Source organism: Heteronotia binoei, chromosome 7 (assembly GCF_032191835.1).
Source record: "Heteronotia binoei isolate CCM8104 ecotype False Entrance Well chromosome 7, APGP_CSIRO_Hbin_v1, whole genome shotgun sequence".
NCBI classification, from domain to species: domain Eukaryota; kingdom Metazoa; phylum Chordata; class Lepidosauria; order Squamata; family Gekkonidae; genus Heteronotia; species Heteronotia binoei.
Genome location: NC_083229.1, coordinates 50955125 through 50962430, shown reverse-complemented (window position 1 = coordinate 50962430; position 7306 = coordinate 50955125). Strand labels below are relative to the sequence as shown.

At 35.1% G+C, this 7306-nt stretch overlaps 1 long non-coding RNA gene across 1 annotated transcript; it reads left to right on the top strand.

The window, feature by feature from the left end:
• Window positions 1-204: 204 nt before the first annotated feature.
• LOC132574717 (uncharacterized) lies at window positions 205-6154 on the top strand. The gene is made up of 3 exons (XR_009555640.1): window positions 205-467; window positions 2343-2542; window positions 5767-6154. It is a non-coding gene; the product is annotated as an uncharacterized LOC132574717 (long non-coding RNA).
• Window positions 6155-7306: the final 1152 nt, after the last annotated feature.

Here is a 7306-nt window from a genome sequence, read left to right as displayed (position 1 = left end):
TTTCGGTGACTATAAAAGTCATAAAAGGGAGGGGAATGTCAGGAACAATGACACCAGTAAAATGTATCTGAAGTAGAAGCAGGGAAATGGGAACCTCTAGGAAGAAAACTTGGGAACTGCTTAAACCTCATAAGCAAAAGGAACCTGGTTTTGAGATTGAAACTCTAGCAGTCATTGCATCTGAATGTAGTAGCTTCCCGGCAGAAACACAAAATGGTTCTTGCTCAGCTAGAACAGCAGATAACACAGCTTGAAAGGGACCTTACAGATGCCAGGAAACTTTGTAGTCAGAAAGATCAGGTATGCTCTTGTGATGAGGGGAAAAAAATAGAGCAAATAGCTATCTCTTTAAAAAATCACATAGCAAAAGAGAGTGAAAGAAGCTGGGATGTGTACCACTTCATATATATTTGTTATGAATACCAAAGAAGGAGAGAGAAAAGGCATCCTATTTTATCACAAATTTTGTAAGTACATATTTCTTTGGTGTTTGTCTCGAAACTCGAGATATGTTTGCATTTGTGATAACAATTCTATCCAAAAAAGCATGTTGATACAAAATAAAATGAATACAGCCGTATAAATGTCTGCAGAGATTTTAGAAACTGCATTTCCCATTTTAGCTGTGAATATGCTCAATATCAGAGACCAAGCTGGAGGCACTTTTCCTCTATAAAAATGTACAGAGGCCTGGAGCTTTTTATGTTATAGTCATGTGAAAGCTATCTGTATAACATGCGTGAGGGAAAAAGATATATGTTACCTTGTAAGGATGTCTGCATTATTTAAAAAAATCAAAATGTTAAGGTTTCTGGAATTTACTGCAGAGGTGTGTGTGTGAAGCAGGTGTTGGAAATTTTTAGGCCCTGCTGAACATTTTAGTTTTGTTAAACTGGCTGTTTTAACAATAATTATAAGGCAAAATGGAAATGGTCCAATGATCAGCTCTTATTTTCCAAGATTTTCTATAGAATAACAAGTACATTTTATGGAAAAATAACTTGATTATTCATTTGGCAAATAGGTATAATTTTAAATATTTGCCATTTGTTCTGTAAACCATATAGAGGAAAAGTAATTAAACCCCTAAAATAATATTGACCTATTTATGTATTACTGACAATGGAAGCAATATGAACCCATGGTGGAATAATCTATGTTTTGAGACACCTGGAAAAAAAATTGTTGTGTTAACATCACAGTCAAACATATATGCAGGTTTTAAGCTGTCTAAAGCAATTTTACCTTCTCAATTAAGAATGTTTAACATTTGAACCAAAAACAGTACAGCAAGAGTAATTAAAGGCTTAAGTTAAATACATAGACAGTCATTTAAATTTAGATCTGCAATAACATTTACTATTATTCTCTAAGGCTTTGACTGTGCTTGACAGAAACAAAGTACTCTGGGATTAATTTCAAGAAATGGTGCCAACTGTGTGCAATTTGCTGTAATTAAGACATAAAAGAGTACTAAATATTCAGATTAAAAGAAGCATGATAGAGCATGATAGAGAATCAAGGTGTGGCACCAAGCCAATAAAGCAAAGACGTGAGTATTCACTCCTGCATGATATGAAAGTGAAACTTACTGGCTGAACTTTGATCTCCTTCATAACTGGTTATTCATTAGCAACGGGACGTTCGTGAAGACTGGAAAACTAGATATGCATGATATGCAGAGTATTTTTAAAAACAGCAATCCCAATGTTTAAACCTGTAACTGTAATGAAAATTGTGCTTTATTAACAATTCCAAAAGTCTGCTACAAGCTACTTGATATTATCTTGATATTATGCTACTTGATGCTGGAGATTTACTTTAAGATTAAAGATTCCGTTATTAAGAAAACAGGATGGTAACTCTCCTCTCTCTAATTTTTACTATTTGTTTATTCAGTTATCTTCTTGCCAGTCTATATGGGAATTGTAGTTAATGGTTCTAAACTGTTCAATTTATTTTATTATTCAGCAAACAACATTAAAAACCTCAAAAGCCTGCACACATGTAGTTAAAACACCTGTTTCTTCCCTCCTCTTTGCTCCACAAAATTCTGTGAAACTTTTCTGATGAACTATTAATTATTTTAATGAAGTATTTGTCTTAATGCTGTTCTTACACAGATGTCCTTTTAATGTAAGATATGCAGAACTTTACGATGTAAAGTATAACTTTTTGCTTCTAGAGGGGATGGCAGGACTACGCTTGATTGAGAAATGGTAGAATCTTCCATATCCTCTAGCTTAAAAGATCAAAATGCAGTATTTTTTCTTTACTTGACCCTAGAAGATTCTATTAGAATTTCTGTGGAGGGGGGGCATGGGGTTGGTGAATCTTCACAGGAAATATGCAAAAGAGATGACCTTCTGAGGAAATCCAAAGCGGCTCTCCTGCAGGCAAGGGAAGATATCAAAGCTGAAGTGGCTGAGGTGGAGCACTTTGACAGACTGGTCAAGCAGCTGAAAGCAACTGCTGAGGACACTCAGCAAGAATGAATCTGAAAGAGAGAAAAGCCATTCTATTTAGAGCTGAGGTTCAGCAGGTAAATCAGGAACTGCGAAGACGTACAGGAGCAGTGCAAAGGGACAAGACAATAATGTAGAAAACAAGTGACATTACCGTGAATTTGGCACAGTCTAATAGAATAGAAATATCAATCATAATGACAAAAGATTGCAGTAATCAAATGAACACAAAAGGTTCCCTGTCCAGCGTTAAGGGGGAATTTGGAGCTGGAGAAAGCAGCTTTATCAGACAGACCGTGTTCCTTTGTTTCTGCACAATACTGGAGAGTGTGAAAAATGGGGGGGGGGCTATTTCTGCCTCAGAGAGCTTTGCACACTTGCCGACTGCAAAAACTGTGCATTGTACAGAATGTACAGACATACATGGATCGGGCATCTAAAGCACATGCAATGGTTCTGACTGATTGAAGTCACACAATTAATTGCTAGGGCTCAAATGTTATGGCTCAAAAAGGAGTGCTTGAATAGCTTCAAGACAAAAGAGCTGTTTTCACATGCACTGTAGCCATACACTCAGAGAGAATTTCCCATTTCATTTTGTCAGGCATTCAAAGAGGCATTCAGCCACAGCCAATAATTTCCTCTGCCCCCCCCCCCTCCATTTTTTCCTAGTACCTGTAGCCTTGGCTTATGTGTTGGAAGATGCTTTTTTAGAATCTAGTCAATAGCAAAGGACACAGCCTTATTATCATCCTTTAACGTTATGGATCCACCTCTACAGTAAAGTGTTGAAAGATATGATTTTTTTTACAAATAAAATATTAATGAAGTCATTTGGAATGTAATGGACAGCTTGTGTCAAACCCTTAATTTTCTCTTCCACTATTCACAACATTTCTAGACACCATGTTTCTGGATAAAACCCCCTAGAGGTTTGCCGCAAATTCTTTTTCAATACAACCAGATCATTGCAGATAATTGTATTACACAGGGTATTGATCCAAAATCGTTGTGCACCGGAAACATCTGAAAAAACATGATTATAGCTTTCTGTTTATTGTTTGTACATCATATAAGGAGGCTTTTGTGTGAATCACCTGTAAGAAAGGCAAGGTGGAAACATCAGAGAAATTACCTCTTTACAAGAATCTATTGATCACTTTAAATCAAAGAAGTATGTTTGACATAAGATTACCTGCCAGTTTGAACATTAGGTACACTATGTTATAGCCTGAGGCAGTTGTAAGTCTGACAAAGGGATTGTAAATAAAGCATGCAGCTGCTAGTGCCTCTGGCTTGGGATCAGCCAGGGCTCAAGTCCAAGGCATAGGTAAACTTAAAATAATTTAACCCTTTTCAACCAGCACCTTGTGGATGAGAGGAGATTCTTTAGAGAATTGGGGAGGGGGGGGGATCATAAATGGACTTTATCAATTTGAAGAACAGAGCCCCTTAGATTTTTATATCCCCCCCGCTCCCCAGGTTTGCTCTGTAGGGAAAAATAAGGGAACAGACAGTGCTTTCAATAAGCTTCATCGCAGGGCAACACATCCATAGGCAAGCTTCAGAAAGCTCATCCCGCCCCACGTGCATTATTCACAAGTAGTAAAGATCAATATTGTTTTCCTTTTTTTAAAAAAAAATGAGCATGGATGGTACCTGTTGCGAATTTTATCATTTTAAATGATCATGTAAAGCTTTATCTTTTTAATACAGATATTTGAAAGATAAAATCAAGTTTCCCTTTACAGTCAATTATGTCATGGAATATTTCACACACAACAGAGGCCCATGTTGCAAAATGCTAAAGAAAACTGATCAGTATTACTAAAGGAGACTGTAACATGTAACATGCCCATGTAACATCCCCCCCCCCTTTTATTAAACAATAGCAACTAACACACCTCTACAATCTCTCAAAATGAGTAAAATTTGTAAAATAAACATATTAATATATTTTCTTACTATAGGAATGTTTAGCAGTCTGTCTTACACACACATTGGTTCAGACAGAACCTTACTGAGACTACTCCAAAATTATATATGAATGGCAGGTAATGACAATAGTGTCTCCTGTTGTAGAGAATGTATCAGCTGGATGTTACCAATGTTCTTGATTGTTAATTAAATACTTTTATTTAGATTTAGCTCATCAGAGCAACAAAGATTGATTTCAAGTGCACAAGATAAATGTATTCTGTTTGCAGAGTCTAGTATGCCAATTTTAAAAATGACAATATTAGTTTTATAAGGCTCCAGTCCTTTTGCTTCAAATTAATTGAAGTCTAATTTATACATCATTCTTCCTACATAAACCAGGGCTATTAAAAGGAAGATGTTTGAAGAGATTTGCTCTCTATGAAAATATGACCTTCTTAATTTTGGTGTTTTCTCTGCAAGATGCCTCAGCCATTTCATTTTCAAAAAGGCTTGAATTGAATATACAATATTCGGTATCAGGCTTTGGTTTTAGAAAGGAAGCATTCGTCATTGATACATGTTTATTCTGAAATTTAATTCTGTACCTCATTAAACTTGGTCCACATTGCAGAATAAACATTTGTATGTATGGGGATGTATATTTGCCCAATAGCTTTAAAAAACCCCAACAAAACTCCAGATATATATCTATGCTAAAGGACAAATATTTAAATGAACACCTATATATGTATATTTCTTAGAATATGGTCAACAAAAGAACAAAGGAAAAATGTCTTTGTCTTAAATTGCCTATTTTTCTGAGAAGGCTTGAAGCATATTGCCCTAGATTCTTTGGTCTAATGAAAGAGTGCCATCTATTGGATGACCTTGGGAAATATTTTGTTTATTCTGTAGAGGTAATCTACATTGGAACTAATTTAATGAAGAAGTTTTTAGCTTACATCTTAATTTTCTTCAAAGTGAACTATGTAGATAAGAACCTGTTGAAAAAGAGAAGTTGTTAATCACAAACAAAATTGCAGTTTGAAAACTTGTGAAAAACCATGCATGTTTTTGAGAAATTAAATATTTTATGTTTGCATAGTTAAGACTTGGGGATTATATGTTAATTGATAAACATTTGAATGCCTTTATAATGTATGTTAAAGCATCTAAATAATTTCTTTATGGATATGTGTTTCATTTTTTAAAAAATGCCTGCAGGCAGAACGGATTTTTTTTTTAAATAAAATAAAATAAGTAATTTCATATTTGACAAGTTCATATAAAACAGGCTTACCACTTCATGAAATGTAAAACAAAACAAAAAAAGTAAAGCATTGGGTTTGTTTGAAGCTGCAATATTTTTATTATCTTTCAGCCCAAGAATTTGCCAGTCAGGATGAAAAACTTCTAATGGAATCCAGCTTGAAAGCCAGTCAAGGACTGCTAAGTGAGCAAGAGGCAGAAACACGTCGCCCAGACCAGTAGAAAAATCACAGGCTGAGCTGAAGCCACTGAGAGAACGCATTATAGATTCTCATGAAGAAATTAGTGATTACAAGTGAGTTACTGTTTGTTTTGATGTTACAGGAAGGGTTGAAAGCTAGCCAGAATTCAGCAATAATTCTTTTAGCTCTGTGCTGTAGGGTTTGTAGTGCTCAGGTGGTGTGTTTTGTAACTGTCTTTGACTAATTTATTGATTAAATCAAGTATCAAGTAGTTGATAAATTCAGTTTACAAACAGCTTTTCAGTTTCTTAAAAAATCAAACTAGTGTGTTAACCAGTATTCTTCTTAGTATTTTTTAGCCCTCCTAGAATAGGTGAAAAATCTGGTGTGGAGGGGAAAATGCTTTCCTTTATTGTCTATCTGCCAGTGGCATTCTCCTCTTCCTCTCTTTTTTAGGGTCTGAAGGTTACATATGGCTCTTATTGTCTGTCTTTTTTGGTTCAAGAAGCCGCCTCAAAGCAAGACGCTACCAAATTAAAGCAAACTTAAGAGTTTGAGCTTCTAGTCAGAGTAACGAATAACATATGAAGTTGCTAAAATGAACTCAAATACTAATCTTAATAGCTCTTTTTTTCTTTAAGGAAAAAGTTAAAACTTCCAAAGAAGGTTTTTCATGTTTATGAATCATAAATTGATTCATTGTTCAGTTTTCCAGTGAATGTTATGAAAGGTATTCATCTCATCTAAATGCTTTTGTCTATTCTGCATTATATAAATACTCTGAATAATGCATTTTTCTTGCTGAATTTCATACATTGTGTGTTCAATTTAGACAGCCTGTTTTGCAATATTGCAAAGTAAATGTGAACTTTGTGAGTTTCCAAGATACAGTTCTTGAGTGATTGCTCGATCAGGAGGAGGTTGTATTAATCAAAAATGGGTGGCAAGTATCACATTTCTCCGAGATACCCACAATTCTGATTGCACTGTTAGGCAAAATGACAAAACAGTTTCTTAGATACCTAGAGCAGATGGTGATCCATTTATCTGGGATCATCAGGGCCCATTTGAACCTCACCTAAAGCCAAATTCCAAAATAGATGAGCAATAATAATCTTGCCAGGCATGGATTCACACAGTAGGTGTGAATAAACAACTATAGGCCTGGACTTTTGGCCACAGAACTTGTGATACTATAAGATCAGACTTCAGCTTGTATTGTCATTCTCCTACCTTTTACCAGGGAGACCTTTATGTCATTGCATCTTGTATGACAGGAGTTTCAAATGATATAGAATCCAAACATGACTTTGTTATGCAGTATTATGAGTGAAAAGCAAAGTCATCTTTGAACATGATAAATAGTCTATGGTATCTAGAATGTAAGGGGGAAAAGTTTATAATAGTTCTAATATAGTTATAGTAGAGCAACATGTGGAAAATTATACCAAATAAAACATTACATCTCAC